Source organism: Cajanus cajan, chromosome 7 (genome assembly GCF_000230855.2).
Source record: "Cajanus cajan strain Asha chromosome 7, NIPB_CcT2T_4, whole genome shotgun sequence".
NCBI lineage: Eukaryota > Viridiplantae > Streptophyta > Magnoliopsida > Fabales > Fabaceae > Cajanus > Cajanus cajan.
The window spans coordinates 5,109,514-5,116,351 of NC_138523.1; positions in this window are offsets into that span (position 1 = coordinate 5,109,514).

The following is a 6,838-nucleotide window of genomic DNA, read 5'->3' on the forward strand; positions in this document are numbered from 1 at the left end:
ATTTGAGTGGAAATAGGAAATCAATTCAGTACTTTAATTATATGTAAGAGATATTTATGATAATATTTAAAAATAAAAATAAATTTTAAATTATTCACCCTAATTTTATTTTCATTCCTTAATTTAACTATATGAAATATGAATAGTTAAATATATAATAAAATCAAAAATTTCATATTTCTTTATTGTTAATATTTTAGTTTGTGTAACGCATAGATTAAATATTTATTATATATATATATATATAATTTTTAATAAAATATATATATAAATAATATTATGTTTTGATATATAAATTATATTTAAAATTTTTATAATAAATATTTTCGGTATATAAATTTTATTTTAGATTTATGATAAATAATTTATAATTAATTTTTTATTAATAATTTATTTTAAAAATATTTAATTTAATTTATAAATAATTATAATAAATAAAGATTAAATTAAATTAGAAGTTAAAATAATGATTAAAAACTGTCTCTTATAAAGACACTATCACATAATATAATTATCCGTATTTAATATATACGTGTTGATATAGTAACAGGAACTGCTATACTAGTACAACTGTGAAAGCGATTGTCTCATTAACTTTTTAGTTTTACTAAATATAATGTATAAGTATAATTACAAATTATTTAATAATTTTATATATAGCAAAAATTATTTACAATTTAAATATTGCTTCATAAATTTATATAATTTTATTCTTTTCAATTTTTTAATTAAATATTTTAAATAATTTTTATTATTGTTATTGTTAGTTATACTTCGTGCATTATTTTAACAATAGTAAAAAAAATACCTCTTAATTATTCATTTCAAAATATTTTTTAACTTTTTTATGTAATTCTTTTTTATCAAATATCTCTTTTATTATATCATCTTTTATTTTTATCAATAAATTTCAATATTTTTTAATTATGAATAGTTAAAGTTAATTTTATGTTATAATTTAAATTGTTCATCATAAAATTAAAATTTATTTACTTAATTAAATATATCTATTTATTATGAATTAGTAATAGTACAAGTTGATTTAGAAAAGTTATAGTATAAGTTGTATATTAATTAATTAATTTATTATTTAAATTTTAATTATATATATAAAAAAAAATTAAGATATAAATTGTGCAACTCCATGCACACGCGTGAGCATATGTGCTAGTGCCTTTAGTGGTGAATGAAACATAAGTTGCACAATTTCTCATAGGAAGATTTTGGGAAGCATGGTCGGACATGCTAGAACTAGAAATATGGTTATGCATATTTTTTCCTTGAAACCAGGCATGTGTTATATTTATATATTTATTTATATAATTATATTATATTTTATTATTATTATTATTATGATTAATATTAATTAATAAATTATATTTATATGTTAATATCAATTATACTACACATTATTATTAATTTATGGGTAATGTATATTGGATTTCTGATGAATGGTCTACGATGGATTGAATTGTTTAGTAGTCTATTGAGAGATCTCTCGTCTCTACTAGTAAGGATATAAAATTGATATCTCATTAGTCAATTCTTACGAAAAATATTTTTGTCATACTGTGTACAATAACATAATCCATTTTTTTTCTCTATTCAAACATGAAAACTCAAAATTTTCCATGTAATTGAACAAATTGTTTAAGGGATTCTTATTATGCATGTATTTCGAATCTGTTGTCAAATTTTGGTGTGATTTTGTTGAGTATTTTGTGAGAATTATACTATTTTCTTCATGAGTTTGAACATTTAAACCCCAAATTTTTTATCTATAAATTCTCATAACTGAGTTAATCATTCTCGCAATTACTTTGGGGTTATCGACCACCGCGGAGAGGCGGTCCCCCAATCACAAAATCATTCTCTAATTGTTGGAAAAGATTTAATCACTCTAGAGGAAGTGAAATCAAGTCCACACTTGAGGACCTACGACACAAAACTTATGCAAATACTGAGGAACCAAATGGCATAGGACTTGTTACTAATCTTTCAAAGAATAGCAAGAAGAAGAAAGACAAGGGCAAGAAAAAGTCAAAAGGTAATCACATAAACCCGAAAGATATATGCAATTACTGTAAAGAACCCGATCACCAACAATCAGATAATGAGCTTGTACTTTTGATTGTTGACAATCACCAACAATCAGCTGGCCAATGGGTACTTGATTCAGGCTGCTCTTATCATATGTGCCTTAATAGGAGCTGATTTCTCACATATGAAGAGAGATTAGGAGGAAGAGTTTTCATGGGAAATGTTATGCCTTGCAAAATAGTTGGTATAGGTACAGTCCAACTCAGGATGCATGATGGAGTGATCAAAACTCTTACAAAAGTAAGACATATACCAGATCTGAAAAAGAATCTTATCTCTGTTGGAGTTCTAGATTCTAAAGGCTTTAAGTGCAATGTTAAAAATGGGGTAATGGAGATCAAGAGGGGGTTTATAGTTGTGATGGGAGGTTTTAAGAAGGGAAATCTCTATATGCTTCAAGGATCAACTAGTTCTATATCAGAATCTGTTTCTGTTACTGAAAAGAACATACCTGATCTCACCTACCTATGGCACATGAGACTTGGTCGGTCACATGAGTGAAAGGGGAATGATGATTTTAAGCAAGCAACAATTGCTTGGAAATCATACTGTCAAAGAACTCAGATTCTGTGAGCATTGTGTTTTTGGTAAACAACACAGAATCAAGTTTCCAAAAGCTCAACATTCAACCAAATCTACTTTGGATTACATTCACTCAGACTGCTGGGGACCTTCTCAAGTACCTTCGCTTGGAGGAGGCAGGTACTTTCTCTCAATCATAGACGACTAGTCAAGGATGACTTGGATATTCATTATGAAGCACAAAAATCAAGCTTTTAAATGCTTTAAGGAATGGAAGATTTTGATGGAGAAACAAAAAAGTAAAAGCGTCAAAAGATTGAGGACTGCTAATGGTCTAGAATTATGCTCAAAAGAATTCAATGACTTCTACAAGGCTGAAGGTATTGAATACACTATGAGAAACACTCCACAACAAAATAGAGTTGCTGATAGAGAATGAACAGAACTTTGTTGGAGAGAGCTAGATGTCTTCTATCAAATGCTGAATTGAGTAGAAGTTTTTGGGTTGAAGCAGTAAGCACAACTTGTTATTTGATAAACAGATCACCATCCACTGTTATAGATTGTAAAACACCTATTGAGGTATGGTCAAATAAACCTGCAAACTATTCCATACTTAGAGTTTTTGGTTGCAATGCATACTATCATGTTAATGAGGGTAAGTTAGAGCCTATATCTAAAAAGGTTCTGTTCATGGGATATGGTGATGGAGTTAAAGGATATAGAATCTGGTCACCTTCTAAAAGAAAGGTTATTCTAAGTAGAGATGTTATATTTGATGAATCTCACATGTTTCACCCGAGTTTGGAGTTTACTGTTTCAGGTAAAAATCGAAAGTTCTCAAACAGGTGGAGGATGGTAACGCTTCAGGAACCACACAAGATAGGGACAAATCAAAAGATCTTAATGAAGAGTCACAACAGCAACAATCTGAAGTTGATGATAGTGATCCCTCAAGTCCTCAAGGATCAAGCCTTCAAACTCAATCTGATACAAAAGCCTATCAAAAGCCTAAAAGAATATCTAAGCCTCCTGCCAGGTATGGTTTTGAAGACATGCTGACGTATGCACTGCATGTAGCAGAAGAAGTTGATACATCTGAACCAACCACATATAAGGAAGCCATGGATCATACTGAAGCAAATAAATGGATCCTTGTTATGAGGGAAGAAATGTAATCACTTCAAAAAAAACCAAACCTGGAAGTTAGTAAAATTTTCAAAAGGAAGACATGTAGTAGGATGCAAATGGATCTTCAAAAGGAAACATGGAATCCTTGGAGTTGAACCCTTAAGATACAAAGCACATTTAGTCGTAAAGGGGTTTAGTCAGAAGGAAGGTGTGGATTTTAATGAAATCTTTTCACCTGTTATGAGGCACACTTCTATAAGGGTTCTTCTAGCCCTTGTAGCCTGTCAAGACTGAGAACTTGAGTAATTGGATGTAAAGACAACCTTCTTACATGGAAGACTAAAAGAGGATATCTTAATGAAGCAACTGGAAGACTTTGTGAAATTAGGAAAAGAAGACTATGTGTGTCAACTACAAAAGTCACTTTATGGACTGAAACAATCACCTAGGCAATGGTACAAGAGATTTGACACTTTCATGATCAATACAGGGTTCAACAAAAGTCCCTATGACCGTTGTTTTTACCACAATAAGGTGGAGGGTGGCTCTATGATTTATCTTCTACTATATGTAGATGATATACTCATAGTTGCCAAGAACAAATCTGAAATTCAAAATCTGAAGGCACTTTTGAGTGGAGAATTTGACATGAAGAATTTAGGTGCTGCCAAGAGGATCTTAGGAATGGAAATCTACAGAGACAAATCTCAGAAGAAACTTTTTCTCTGTTAGAAAGATTATATTCAAAAGATTCTGCATAAGGTTCGGTATGCATAATGCAAAGCCATTGAGTAGACCGGTGTCGGTTAGAAAAATTGAAGAATGTTGCTCAGTCTATATGCCAAACTGAACAGAACAACGCTTTACAGGTTCCCTATGCAAGTGTTGTTGGAAGCCTAATGTATACTATGGTATGTACTAGGCCTGATCTTGCAAATGCAGTTAGTGTTGTAAGTAGATACTTGAATCAACCACAGAAGGAGCACTGACAAGCAGTTAAAAGAATATTCAAATATCTGAGAGGAACATCTGATATAGGCCTAATCTATGGAGCAAACACAAATTATTACCTAACTGGATACTCTGATGCAGATTATGCAGCTGATTTAGATGGAAGAAAGTCTATCACTGGATATGCTTTCACACTTGGAAGCTGTCTAGTAAGCTGAAAAGCATCTCTTCAATCTTCAGTTGCGCTATCTACAACTGAAGCTGAATACATGGCCTTAACTGAAGCTGCAAAACAAGGGATATGGCTAAAAGGTTTGATATCTGATTTAGGTGTTAAACAGGAGCATGCATTGATTTTTTGTTATAGCTTAAGTGTTATCTGTCTTACTAAAGATCAAGTACATCATGAAAGGACCAAGAACATAGATGTAAGGTACCACTTCATCAAATCAGAGAGAAGAATCAAGGTTTAGAAAATTGACACTCTTCATAACCCAGATGACATGTTCACAAAAACTATCCCTAAGAGCAAGTTCTTTCACTGCCTAGACTTGCTCAATGTTGATTGTTGGAAATAGCTCTCTAAGATAGGTGGCAACAGAAATTTTCTTGGTAATAAAATTTGATGTTTTCTCTACTAAGGAGGTTCAAATGCAAGCTGGAGGATTGTTAGTTATGCTTTTGAACCTACCCTAGCTGTAACCATGTTTGGCCCGTTGCGTACTCTTTGGATTATATATATATATATATATATATATATATATATATATATATATATATATATATATATATAATCCTTATAATGTAAAACAGAGATTACACACACAATTCTTAATACTGAATGAAGCAAGAGAGGATTAGTTGCCATCCGTGGAAGTAGCCCATTGGTTTTGGGTGAACCACGTAAAATGCTTCGTGTGTTTTTCTTTTCTTCCTTTTCACTGTTTTTCTTTACTCAGTTTCTACTTTTCTTTGCCTTAGCTGTGTTTTATTTTGATCAACAGATTCATCATATTCACAACAATATTAATATATACTAAGTCATATTTATCAAATTATTAGCTTATCTATAAATATACTAAAAATATTATTGATATTAATTTATCAATAATATTAAAATACTAATAATATATAAATTTTATTTATTTAGTAATAATAAATATATATCATTTGATATATTAACAAAATTTATAATATATGTTAACTTAAATAAGTAAACAATTGTATAATTTTGAAAAATAATATATATATATATATATATATATATATATAAATTCTAAAATTACTAAATTTTTAATGGAAAAGACTAAAATCGTACAATTATAATAGTTGCGGGACTAAAATTATTCAATTAAAAATTAAGGGACTAAAATCACACAATTATAATCTTTTAAGGACTAAAATTACTCAACTAAAACCTTGAGGATCAAAATTGCACAATTACAATACTTGAGGAATCAAAAACACAATTAAGCCTTTAATTATTTATTATTTATGTTATATGTTTTCTTTCATGTTAATATTAACTAAAAATAATAACAAAATGATATTTTTTTTATTCATAAATTGTAGGAAAGCTAAAGTGAAATCATTATTCATCTTCCTATTAAGAAAATTTTATAATTACAAACTACTTTGTTATATATAAAATAAATACACATTTTTTTAAACTTTAATCCATGCTTACAATTATAATTATGTAAAATGTAAAATTTTTAATATTGTTTAACCATTATTATTATAAATGCAAAGATAAACTAGATTGTATATATGATTAAGAAAATAATAGAAACATAAATAACAAAAATAACATATATTTATAATTTTATAATATTGCAATACAATTAATATGTACTTCATCAATATATAATTATAAAAATAATTATATAAACAACATAAAACTATTTATGGCAATAAATATTAATTAATAAATTAATTTAATAAATGAATTATTTTTTATTTTGAGATAAAATATATATAGATTTAAATATGTTTTTAGTTTCTCAAATTTAAAATACATTTATTTTTAGTCCTGCAAATTTAAAATAATTATTTTTAGTTCATGTAATTTTTAAAAATATTGTTTTAATCATTATATTCAAATTTTGTTAAAAAAATTATCAAATGTTATTGC